The sequence below is a fragment of the Pecten maximus genome, chromosome 19 (assembly GCF_902652985.1).
Source record: "Pecten maximus chromosome 19, xPecMax1.1, whole genome shotgun sequence".
NCBI classification, from domain to species: Eukaryota; Metazoa; Mollusca; class Bivalvia; order Pectinida; family Pectinidae; genus Pecten; species Pecten maximus.
In genome coordinates, this window is record NC_047033.1 from 5,727,272 (window position 1) to 5,741,428 (window position 14,157).

At 41.7% G+C, this 14,157-nt stretch overlaps 1 protein-coding gene across 3 annotated transcripts in view; it reads left to right on the top strand.

Annotated features, from left to right (window-relative positions):
* Positions 1–14,157, top strand: part of LOC117317562 (A-agglutinin anchorage subunit-like) — a 37,273-nt gene that overhangs the window by 3,954 nt on the left and 19,162 nt on the right. The window contains exon 1 of one of the 3 annotated variants that reach the window (XM_033872389.1): positions 1,552–2,003. The exons of 1 other annotated variant lie outside the window; for it this stretch is intronic. The gene's annotated coding sequence lies outside the window, so the exon portion shown is untranslated. Of the gene's footprint in view, positions 1–1,551; positions 2,004–11,071; positions 11,251–14,157 lie in introns of those variants that run through there. One more of the 3 variants, XM_033872388.1, reaches the window with a different exon arrangement.

Here is a 14,157-nt window from a genome sequence, read left to right on the forward strand (position 1 = left end):
ATTAAATACAATATCATCATTGATATCAAAACTTGTGTTCCGGATATCAAATATTATACCAGGGAGTAAGTCAGTCTATATTAACATATATCACACAAGTGTCTCGTGCATCAACAATTAACCAATCAGATCGTTGTAGCAATAAAAACTTACGATATATTTACCTGAAATGGTCTTATGGCACAGTTTTAAATGTAACACAACTCATTTTCACCTAGGCGACCGGGGTACGATTCCCCGTTCGGACGTGAAAAGATATGGGGGTCTCTTGCTCGACTATGGGTTTCTCCAGATAATTTTGCTTCCTCTTATACTAAGGAAGGGGCCGCGGTGGCCGAGTAGTTAAGGTGTCCCGACACTTAACACTAGCCCTCCACCTCTGGGTTGCGAGTTCGAAACCTACGTGGGGCAGTTGCCAGGTACTGACCGTAGGCCGGTGGTTTTTCTCCGGGTACTCCGGCTTTCCTCCACCTCCAAAACCTGGCACGTCCTTAAATGATAATGCTGTTAATAGGACGTTAAACAAAAACAAACAAACAAAAACAAACAATCTTATACTAAGACTCCTCGCGCCTAACTAGAGAGATTATAACTTGCAAATTGTGTTGAATAAAAAAAGTGTACATTCAAGATAACATAATAAGAATAATGGCCTACATGGATAATTGGATAAAGGATTATCAGGTATGGAAGCCCCTAGTTAAAGATCCTTCACCGACGCGGGTACAGATATGTATCGTTGGACAGTCATATAACAAAGGGATTGGCAGCGAACTGAACCATAATAACTACATGTACATGTATATATAGAGACGGAATATGATATCATTTCTCAGAGATACAATTTACTTTTCACTTAAAGTTAAAAGATGAAGATGGTATAAGTTCAGACCTTTGTAAGGTGATGATAACGTTCATGTATACAGTACACAAGCATGGTTCTGTTATCAATCGATCATAATAATACTGTTGTCGGAGATGTAGCACCTTACGTTATTACTTGTATCAACACACAGACCTGCTGGTTCTCCAGTCATCAGCCATCGCCCATCACCACCCCTATCTCCTGACCTTGGTTGCCGTCACCCTCTGTCAACCCACTGCCCATCATCGTCAACCCCTGTCCAACCTTCACTCCATTTCATTGACAACACATCGACAAACGATAGCCGCCATCTTCTGCGCCACAATCCCATCGCCCACTACTATAACATCCCCCCACCCCTTCACCTCTGTACCCCCTGCCCCCTACTCCCTATCCCCACGGCTCCGCACCCAAAATAACCGTCATCCGCAAAGCTCCCATGCCCGTAATTACCACACCTGTTCCGACCTTCCCCTTCATCCCCACGCCCAAACACCCACGATGGCCATCCCCCCCCCCCCCCCCCCCCCCCCCGCCCCGCAGTCTCTGTCCCCTCGGTCACTCACTCAGTCCGTCCACGTGAGGCCGAATGAGTCACTACAGGTGCGTGCTATATACACCTGTGTTGGAGCATTGTTTACAGCCTGCCTGTGTATTATATGCTGTGCTGCAGCTATCGATCCTGACTGGAATGCAATTACTCATCTACCATTTTCACATCCGTTCTCTGTAATTAAAGAACATGTGCTGCTTCCTGACGGACATGCGCATTGACAACAGGTGTGCACAGGTGATTACATGGAGATGTTGGATGTACGTGATGTTGATAAACAATGCCCAGACACACACAGCAATGGATGCGATATGAATGATATTCCAGCTGACCCCTAGTCTTATTTATTTTATCGTATGTGACGTCATCAAGCTAGCACGGCAACTATATGGATACTGTAGAATCGTTGTGAATACATGTCACGTGAGGTTCAAAGTAAACAGGACAGTCTTAAGGTTACGTCTATAAACCAAAGTATCGATGTCTTATAAACATCCCGCTTACCAGGAATATATTGACGTCATCGCTTGATGCATAATTTTACAAGCGCCGCACTGACCATGAACACTGTTTACATCATATAAGGTACGTACATGTACATGTAGTACAGTATTATCGGTGAAGATTTCCGGTACCGTACAACATTATTGTGTCTATTATTATCGGTGGTGCGAGGATATGTGATGGTTTCATTGTTGATATACTGTAAACGTACATATTTTAGCGGTGATGTTATTTTACCGCTATTCGCATTTAAAGCCTTCCGCTAAATTATAATTGCGCTTATTAATTGTAGCTCATGGTTTCATAAGGTAAGACCTGATGGCTGCGGCCGTCTGTAGAGAGTGTCAGGAGAGGTCATCGGAACATTAGGTTATTTTAGGATTAAATTGTGATCATGAATGAAGGAATTTGGTGAACTTAAATCAAATGTTAACCATGAAGGTCTGAGGGACAGGGAGGGAGCTAATGAGGATTGACAGGTGTTGAGGGTGACCAGGGTCAGGGAGGGAGCTAATGGGGATTGACAGGTGTTGAGGGTGACCAGGGTCAGGGAGGGAACTAATGAGGATTGACAGGTATTGAGGGTGACCAGGGTCAGGGAGGGAGCTAATGAGGATTGACAGGTGTTGAGGGTGACCAGGGTCAGGGAGGGATCTAATGAGGATTGACAGGTGTTGAGGGTGACCAGGGTCAGGGAGGGATCTAATGAGGATTGACAGGTGTTGAGGGTGACCAGGGTCAGGGAGGGAGCTAATGGGGATTGACAGGTGTTGAGGGTGACCAGGGTCAGGGAGGGAACTAATGAGGATTGACAGGTATTGAGGGTGACCAGGGTCAGGGAGGGAGCTAATGAGGATTGACAGGTGTTGAGGGTGACCAGGGTCAGGGAGGGATCTAATGAGGATTGACAGGTGTTGAGGGTGACCAGGGTCAGGGAGGGAGCTAATGAGAATTGACAGGTGTTGAGGGTGACCAGGGTCAGGGAGGGATCTAATGAGGATTGACAGGTGTTGAAGGTGACCAGTGTCAGGGAGGGATCTAATGAGAATTGACAGGTGTTGAGGGTGACCAGGGTCAGGGAGGGATCTAATGAGAATTGACAGGTGTTGAGGGTGACCAGGGTCAGGGAGGGATCTAATGAGGATTGACAGGTGTTGAGGGTGACCAGGGTCAGGGAGGGATCTAATGAGGATTGACAGGTGTTGAGGGTGACCAGGGTCAGGGAGGGAACTAATGAGGATTGACAGGTGTTGAGGGTGACCAGGGTCAGGGAGGGAGCTAATGAGGATTGACAGGTGTTGAGGGTGACCAGGGTCAGGGAGGGATCTAATGAGGATTGACAGGTGTTGAGGGTGACCAGGGTCAGGGAGGGAGCTAATGAGGATTGACAGGTGTTGAGGGTGACCAGGGTCAGGGAGGGATCTAATGAGGATTGACAGGTGTTGAGGGTGACCAGGGTCAGGGAGGGATCTAATGAGGATTGACAGGTGTTGAGGGTGACCAGGGTCAGGGAGGGAGCTAATGAGAATTGACAGGTGTTGAGGGTGACCAGGGTCAGGGAGGGAGCTAATGAGGATTGACAGGTGTTGAGGGTGACCAGGGTCAGGGAGGGATCTAATGAGGATTGACAGGTGTTGAGGGTGACCAGTGTCAGGGAGGGAGCTAATGGGAATTGACAGGTGTTGAGGGTGACCGGGGTCAGGGAGGGAGCTAATGAGAATTGACAGGTGTTGAGGGTGACCAGAAGGGGCGTAGGCAATGGTTGGTAAGATTGTGTCAAGCCTGATGAGGCCAGTCTTGTAAGGGAGGCCAGTCTTGTAAGGTATTTCAGATTAACATGTGTATATATTACTGTATATAAGACGAAATGGATAATCTCAGCATTACAAAAATATAGATACAGCTCGATTCGGCAAACCATTGGCCAAGTCACACAAAGGTATCGTGGCGCACGAGAGAAACAATATTCAATTTTAGATCATTACATGAAAAGAAACAACAAAAGACGCATGCGTCGAAAAAGCACAGTTATCTTCGTCTAATGTCATTACGCTTGACAGGACGAAATCTAGACTTCATTTTTAAATGGAATGCATAATGCCCAAACAGGCCCATTGGGACATTGCCTAAACTCGCAACAAGATACCAAAAATAGATATTTTGGGCAAAATATTTAATGTTCTATGCACGTCATATGTCAAATCTGTTTTCGTATCAGGAACTGGATAAACTTGTAAGTTCCAATGATACTAGGAAGTTAACCAATTAAATCAAATAAAATAGACACTCTTCCAAATGATAGGAAAACTTCGATTTCTTTTCACATAGGTTACACATTGAGAATCGTTCCCTATGACCTTGAACAGTGTGTGCACTTCAGAAACTTGGCAGGAGTGTTGCAGTTCAGTAAAATGGTGTTTCTTCCAGCTGTTTTTAAACTCTTATGATTGTTTTCTTCTTGTTGGTGTCGATTAGAGATTGATGTTCGATTTATGAAATTTTCTGAGCCATAAGATATGCATTTCTCTTGTATCCTACCTCCTAGTCGGGATTACGACCTTCCCCTAATACCATCACAGAAACGAAAGCGAAGACTAGAAACGAGTCCATCTCTAACTCTATACAAAATGATTGGTTTGGTTTGTTTTGTTTAACGTCCTATTAACAGCCAGGGTCATTTAAGGACGTGCCAGGTTTTGGAGGTGGAGGAAAGCCGGAGTACCAGGAGAAAAACCACCGGCCTACGGTCAGTACCTGGCAACTGACCCCACATAGGTTTCAAACTAGCAACCCAGAGGTAGTATACTAAATGAAATTAAGAGCATGGGCAAAAGGGCAAAAAGAAGGGCATGGAAATATCGGGCGACACGATCAGAACAGATTATGGCATTCGAACTGGAACCTTTGAGTCACAATTGCACGGTAATATGTTGTATGCTGCACATTCGTAAGGGTCACGATTTCTCAATGTGTACATACTAGTACACCTAAGAGTCATTTGAATAGCACATCTGGAGATACAGGTGATGTTTTACAAGCCTATAAATCCCTGCTATGGTGAAATTTAACAGAAATAACTTGGTCTACTTTTAGTATGTATCATTGCTGACCATGGAACTTGCTGTTGACATGTAATTTGTTAAATTATTTAATTTCAACAAAACATGCGAAAATGCATGTTCGCGGGGGGGGGGGGGGCTCATATGTCATATATTGCACAAAAGAGCCATGCTGTTTCGTTCACAAGTGTCAATGACCAGATTTGAATTTACAATATTCATTTTGACCTTGAAATGCAAATGGCTGTTGCGAATATTATCACACTTGTGTGGCATGTCAGAAGACATTTCAGACATCAAAAATGTTCGCATTAGATACTATAATGAACTCTAGGACTTGACAAGAAGACTGTTTTAAGGAGGAAATGTTTAACCGTTGAGTTGGGGTAAAAGATGCATATTTCTGGTAAAAAAGGCCTTACACTCACCAGTTTAAAAATTTGTCTTAAAAACGTCCTTCCTACTATGATCACATGTCAGAAAAGTACGATATAAGAAAATTATTATTGATTGAAGTGCCTATCTTTGTGCCATATTTGTGGTGTTCTGTTATTCACAACCGCCATTTACATTTCAAGGTTAAAAACAAAATAAGCTGTACACACGTGTGAGTATAACAGCATGGCAGGTTTGATGGTGTTTGTATGACTAAGAATTATTCCCTGCTGCATCTTACCACAAATTAACTCTATAGAAGAAAACTGATGCATCTACATCAAACGATTGTTGATTTTTTGAGAAACTACATGTCCAAACAAACATTTTCGTATAGTGCATGACAATATTTTTTTTTTTTTTTTTTTTGCAAATTTGTAGACATATATTTATTCAACATATTTCTCATTTATAGATACCGTTAGACACGTTCACGAGAGCCTGGGTAAGTCTGGCCTAACCGCAAAATCGCATAATGTGATACATGTACGGAATAAGAATTTCAAAATGAAAAGTTTACACATATCAGTTTGGAAAAAATGCCTGTAAGAAATGCTAGTTTCAGTTTAGATTAATCGAACATATATCAGATAACATCCGGATTATATTACAAAAATGTCAGTTGAAAGCGTGATTCAACAAATCGACACAAAACTCAATTTCAAAAGTTTCAGAGACAAAACATCAAGCGTAACGAATATTGTTTTTATATTTGTACTTTTTGTCCTTCCGTCGATAGCTGAAGTCATTTTGACTCAAATACAGAAAATGTTTGCTCGGGTCATGTTGCCCGGATGTTAGTTTTTACCTGAATTGATTACACTGTAGCTATGGTCTTATTCTACCATAGGAATGTATACAATAAAACTCCCGTTACATATATACACCTGTACACCTGTACTCCTCTCAGATTCCGGCCCGTCTGTTGCATACATCAGGTACCTCGGTCGACATCTCACAATTGTCATATATCTTGTGTGGTGTTGACCACAGGGTCCTGATAACCCTGTTACATATGAATTGTTGACCACAGGGTCCTGAGAACCCGTTACATATGAATTGTTACCCACAGGGTCCTGAGAACCCGTTACATATGAATTGTTACCCACAGGGTCCTGAGAACCCGTTACATATGTATTGTTGACCACATGGGTCTGAGAACTCGTTACATATATATTGTTAACCACAGGGTCCTGAGAACCTGTTACATATGAATTGTTGACCACAGGGGCCTGAGAACCCGTTACATATGAATTGTTGACCACAGGGGCCTGAGAACCCGTTACATATATATTGTTACCCACAGGGTCCTGAGAACCCGTTATATATGAATTGTTAACCACAGGGTCCTGAGAACCCGTTACATATGAATTGTTGACCACAGGGGTCTGAGAACCCGTTACATATGAATTGTTACCCACAGGGGCCTGAGAACCCGTTACATATGTAGTGTTGACCACAGGGGCCTGAGAACCCGTTACATATGAATTGTTACCCACAGGGTCCTGAGAACCCGTTACATATGTATTGTTGACCACAGGGTCCTGAGAACCCGTTACATATGTATTGTTGACCACAGGGGCCTGAGAACCCGTTACATATGTATTGTTGACCACAGGGGCCTGAGAACCCGTTACATATGTTTTGTTGACCACAGGGTCCTGAGAACCCGTTACATATGTATTGTTGACCACAGGGGCCTGAGAACCCGTTACATATGTAGTATTGACCACAGGGGTCTGAGAACCTGTTACATATGTTTTGTTGAACACATGTGCCTGAGAACCCGTTACATACATTTAGTATATATTGTTAACCACAGGGGGCTGATAACCTGTTACATATGAATTGTTGACCACAGGGGCCTGAGAACCCGTTACATATATATTTCGACACCCGATGTCTATAATGTTATTAAACATTTGGTTTATTTTAGGGGTTTGGGTAGACACATTTGATAAATGATAAAATTTTCACACTAAAGTTGTATCATAGATTGATATCAATATATCAAATATCGATCTTAACCTTTTAAAGTGTCCAATAGTGCTACACATATCCCTAGTCCCTGTGCTGTTTACGACTCGCTCTTCTCTTGGTTTCATACACAGCACATCTCCTCTAAAGTAGATTAACGTTATTATCCTAAAGTATTTATATTTACTTAGATTTATTTAGTTTATTTGTTAGATTTGTTGGGTTGTTACTTTGCTACGTTCATTTTGTAGCCTTGTAGATAGGGAGTAAGAATTTACCTGCATGTTGTAAGCATATCTAATAACTGGTTCGCCGGTTGTCAGTATAGTGTGACCGGTGGGGTGTCATGATGGGTGTCTTTGGCAGTATATGATGTAGCACTGTAAAGTCGGTATCAGTCATAAACATATCGCATCCTCAGGAAAACACGCGCATTGGAATAATTTTCGGACATAATTCGTCAAACCCGTTAAATAGATAAATGTCATACATGAAAGGCCGTAATTTAATGACCATTGCTAGTATATAAGTGCGTTAAAAAAATCCATGTTGGTATAAATGTACACTGTATGTTATCTCATGTTTTGTAACCTGTCATATCATGGTGTCTGTATCAATTGTCTACAGTAGGCCCAATACATTTTACATACTGTTAGTTTTAAAGGTTAAGATCAAAACTAGTATTACAATTCACAAAGGTTCCATTGTCAAGATGTTTTTTTTTTACTATATCCTGGTGTGTATGCACATGTCAACGTGTGTATATACATTTATAAACAAATATGTCCACACGGCAAACATAGTTGAATATCGCGAACGTTTTCAGGCCCTTAAGGAAAACTACGTTGTGTACATTACCTAAACGCTCTAAGTAATTAATCCCCAGACCCGAATGTCACGTTTCTATTCATTATATCTTTCATATGTATCATTTAGATTCTGTTAGCTGTCAAATACCGTTAATTAGGTGCTGGTTTCATATGCGATATATAAATATTTCTCATGTCACATTTTCTTGTCTTTTTTGTCATGTTAAACACAAATCGTGCCTGATAGAAAGCAAACACTACAGAACCACTGACTGGTGAGGATGTTTAATTGTTATTGTTTACCCCTATCAACACGATTATATCATTAAGGTCAATGCCTTCGTGAATTAGATAAATTTAAAGACGCATTATAACGACATTTCACTGTACTGTCACGCCCAGGTACATTCAAATGATATCGTTCTCAGTTTAATATACTGACACCTGATGCCCCAGTTAAATCATTTTTCTCCCTTTCATAGTTTGTATGTTTCTCCCTTTCACTGTTGTGTATAAATCAGTATGTATTAAGTCCCCTTTACAACACTTTGGGTCTTAACCCCCAACTCACCACTCTATACTCCTGTGCTTTGTTTTCTTGGTAGAAGTCTCCCTGATACCCGTCCTCATATTAACCAAGTTGCTGTGAAGACGTTAAACCCCTGATAAAACACTAAGTACCATTTTGATAATTTACGTACATGACGGCATAGGGACGTAAAGTATGTATGTATGTATGTATGTATGTATATTTGTATGTATGAAGATAGGTGATGGTTTTCTCTTCTTTTTCTTTTTTCTTTTTGTTTACTCATCATCTCCATTAACTACTGTTATATCTATTTTTTATTTTTCTACTTATTTATATATTTAATTTTTTGTTAACCTTTTCTCTTCTCTGTTATACATTCTCTTCAATAAATTATTCTCTCTATTATAAAGCAAAACTCTCCTCTCAGTTATGATCTTTCTTTTCCATAAATTGATAATAAGCATTCCATTTTACTTTTTCTCTACATAATTATATTTACAACTATACCACTAAAATTATTAATAATATTTATGTTAACGGAAGTATGGAAAGGACCTGTATAGGCTAAGCCTGTTGTCCAATCCAATTTGTATATCTATCTCTATTATGAAATATTGTATTTAAATTAATTCAAATGCTTGATTGAATAAAATATTTTGAAATGAAATAGGGACGCGCAGCCCGAGTGATTAAGGTGTCCCGACACTTTATCACTAGCCCTCCACCTCTGGGTTGCGAGTTCGAAACCTATGTAGGACAGTTGCCAGGTACTGACCGTAGGCCGGTGGTTTTTCTCCGGGTACTCCCGGCTTTCCTTCACCTGGCACGTCCTTAAATGTTCCTGGTTGTTAATAGGACGTTAAACAAAACAAACCAAACCAAACCAAACCAAAGTATAGGAACAGAACAATTAGTTGTCCTCATGTAGATTAATGCCAAACTGCAGGCCAAAAGTAAGGTATAGTGTCAAGGTAGGAATTAAATATGAAACGAGAAAAGAGGAAGATCTCAAGTTTAGTCGCCTCTTACAAATTCTGCAGTAACTGAAGTATTGGACAACTCGTATGTAGAGTAGTTCTGCTATCTTATTGATGAGCGTGAAGTCATTTCTAAAAGAAGGTATCTGTAAGACAGGTGTAAATCGATATTCTTCCCCAAACATGCCTACAGGTAGGGTGTAAAGTTAAACCTGTTATCCTCACTGCACGATTCGTAATAGACATCTTAATCTCGAGTATTTGTCTAATCATTGACATTCCCTAGCGTTTGACTTCTGTGTTCGCCCCTCTGGTGAAGGGTATCTAGGATTTTCAACTCATATCAAGACCTACTAGAGGCGATAGAATGGCACATGATGCTGCTCTCAGTTTAAATCTCAGCAATGAATGGGATACACGAGTAAAACCATAGGAAGCCCGATATCAGATCTAATGTGTTTGTGGTGTGATATAGGGGTCAAATGGTGTTATAAAATGACCATTTGTTGGGCACATTTAATTAGGCACCGTTGAGAGTGCCAGTGATTTTAATGATTAACTTGAATATATTTTCGTCATGTTATGGAGATAAAAACAAAACTTCGCCGTGTACTATGAATAAACCGCGAAAGAGAGAACACTCCGTTTGTTTGTGTTTGTGTTTTTTGTTTTGTTTTTAAGTTTTTCTTATGGGTTTGTTGTGAGTGTGTGTGTGATATAGCTCTATCAAACATCCTTATAAAATAATCAACTGTATATAACCCCTGTGAAAACATACTTTTATTGATGATATTTTTTCTCTTAGAAATTATTACGCCACTGTAACAGCCAATCAAAATCGATCTTACAAACGGCGACGTCATGTCTTACGTTATGAGCTGATAACATTTTTAAGCAAATGAAAATATTATTATACAATTTCAAATTATAAAATAACATCAACAAACCCAACCTATTGTACCAATGTAAAATACCGTTCTTAAATGACAGGACGTAAAACTATGCTTAACTAAAAGGTAAACCATGCAGCATCCAACTTGTTCCTAAATACCTGCCCAACGTCAACCATAAACAATGAATTTATTGCCGAATGATACTAGGAAGAACTCCGTCAAGTTGTTGCATGCTGAATGAGTAAGACTCGACACGCGGGTAACTTCCTGATTTTTGTTACACTGCGTATTGGTTTGATAGCGAGGCTTTGTGTAACCCCACCCTTTCCAGTAGTGATAAATCTGTAATCACCTCGGTCCTGTCCTACCTGTGTTTGTACAGTCCGCTTACATGGGCCGATAGCCTGACACCAGGCAAACACACCGCAGATATCGGGGATCATAAAAACCCCTTTAGGCCCACAATAGAGGGTAATACGCCCCGGAGAGTTGATGATAAATTGTATAGTGTCGTAAAACCACGAATTAATTTGATAACCGGCTTTACTTTGACCACATATAGCCGACCTGTTTGTGTGAATATTGCCACATTGGTACAGGCGAGCTATTTATCATAGACCTCTGTTTTACTCGAAATTTCATCAAGGTAAGATTTTAGTCCGTAAAGTTGTAGAAATGTAATAATTAAAGACGTTATATCACGATTATTATCATCTACTAAATACTGATGAAATGTATTGTGTAACTGTTATATATAAATACGTAACAGAGGAGACTTAGCATTCGATATTGTATACATACATGTATAATTACATATATATATTCACCATTCAAATACTTCAAATTGATACTCTATGAACTTTTATACATTCTTTATAGACCTATGCATATTGTATGTTAAATTGAAGAAAAAAATGTATTTATTATGCATAATTCCTAATTTGAATTTTTAATATGCATGCAAATTTGAATATTTCAAATATATTATACATTAATAACCTGTAATATATGTAAAATATGTATACATTTTGATTTATGGTGTTTCATCTCTATTTCTTACTTTTGTATGTCTATATTTTGATTCTATCAACACGTGTTCAATATTTCTCTGCTGAAACCTGATTTTATAAATAGTCAGGTATTGATTTGACGGTTGAACTAACAACTATAAATTTGTCTGATGATGTGAAACGTCAATAATTTCGTATTTTGAAATGTCACCTTGGGGAGAACAATTCTGATGTGAACATTTGATAAAGCATCAAGCTTGTTTCTATATCCTCGAATGTACATAGTTGAGTATTCTGGTTGAAATGCAGTTTAAATTGATAATTTACCATCGTACAGATCCACGAGACTCTGCCCACAAACGACACAGCAGTGTCTCGTTGGACTCAAATCACACAGCAGTGTCTCGTGGGACTCAAATCACACAGCAGTGTCTCGTGGGACTCAAACCACACAGCAGTGTCTCGTTGGACTCAAATCACACAGCAGTGTCTCATGGGACTCAAACCACACAGCAGTGTCTCGTGGGACTCAAATCACACAGCAGTGTCTCGTGAGACTCAAACCACACAGCAGAGTCTCGTGGGACTCAAACCACACAGCAGTGTCTCGTGGGACTCAAACCACACAGCAGAGTCTCGTGGGACTCAAATCACACAACAGTGTCTCGTGGGACTCAAATCACACAACAGTGTCTCGTGGGACTCAAACCACACAGCAGAGACTCGTGGGACTCAAACCACACAGCAGAGTCTCGTGGGACTCAAATCACACAGCAGAGTCTCGTGGGACTCAAATCACACGGCAGAGTCTCGTTGGACTCAAACAACACAGCAGTGTCTCGTGGGACTCAAACCACACAGTAGTGTCTCGTGGGACTCAAACTACACAGTGGTGTCTCGTGGGACTCAAATCACACAGCAGTGTCTCGTGGGACTCAAACCACACAGCAGACACTCGTGTGACTCAAACAACACAGCAGTGTCTCGTGTGACTCAAACCACACAGTAGTGTCTCGTTGGACTCAAATCACACAGCAGTGTCTCGTGGGACTCAAACCACACAGCAGTGTCTCGTTGGACTCAAACCACACAGCAGTGTCTCGTGGGACTCAAACCACACAGCAGTGTCTCGTGAGACTCAAACCACACAGCAGTGTCTCGTGGGACTCAAACCACACAGCAGAGACTCGTGGGACTAAAATCACACAGCAGTGTCTCGTGAGACTCAAACCACACAGCAGAGTCTTATGGGACTCAAATCACACAGCAGTGTCTCGTGAGACTCAAATCACACAGCAGTGTCTCGTGAGACTCAAACCAAACAGCAGTGTCTCGTGGGACTCAAACAACACAGCAGTGTCTCGTGGGACTCAAATCACACAGCAGTGTCTCGTGGGACTCAAACCACACAGCAGTGTCTCGTTGGACTCAAATCACACAGCAGTGTCTCATGGGACTCAAACCACACAGCAGAGACTCGTGGGACTCAAACCACACAGCAGAGTCTCGTGGGACTCAAATCACACGGCAGAGTCTCGTGGGACTCAAATCACACGGCAGAGTCTCGTGGGACTCAAACCACACAGTAGTGTCTCGTGGGACTCAAACTACACAGTGGTGTCTCGTGGGACTCAAATCACACAGCAGTGTCTCGTGGGACTCAAACCACACAGCAGACACTCGTGTGACTCAAACCACACAGCAGTGTCTCGTGTGACTCAAACCACACAGTAGTGTCTCGTTGGACTCAAATCACACAGCAGTGTCTCGTGGGACTCAAACCACACAGCAGAGTCTCGTGGGACTCAAACCACACAGCAGTGTCTCGTTGGACTCAAACCACACAGCAGTGTCTCGTGGGACTCAAACCACACAGCAGTGTCTCGTGGGACTCAAATCACACAACAGTGTCTCGTGGGACTCAAACCACACAGCAGAGACTCGTGGGACTCAAACCACACAGCAGAGTCTCGTGGGACTCAAATCACACAGCAGAGTCTCGTGGGACTCAAATCACACGGCAGAGTCTCGTGGGACTCAAACCACACAGTAGTGTCTCGTGGGACTCAAACTACACAGTGGTGTCTCGTGGGACTCAAACCACACAGCAGTGTCTCGTGGGACTCAAACCACACAGCAGTGTCTCGTTGGACTCAAACCACACAGCAGTGTCTCGTGGGACTCAAACAATACAGCAGTGTCTCGTGGGACTCAAACCACACAACAGAGACTCGTGGGACTCAAATCACACAGCAGTGTCTCGTGAGACTCAAATCACACAGCAGTGTCTCGTGAGACTCAAATCACACAGCAGTGTCTCGTGGGACTCAAACCACACAGCAGTGTCTCCTGAGACTCAAATCGCACAGCAGAGTCTCATTGGACTCAAATCACACAGCAGTGTCTCGTGGGACTCAAATCACACAGCAGTGTGTCGTGGGACTCAAATCACACAGCAGTGTCTCGTGGGACTCAAATCACAGAGTATCGTGTGGATTGAGTCACTAGTCATATCATCCCCGGGAGTTTAGTAAAATATTTAG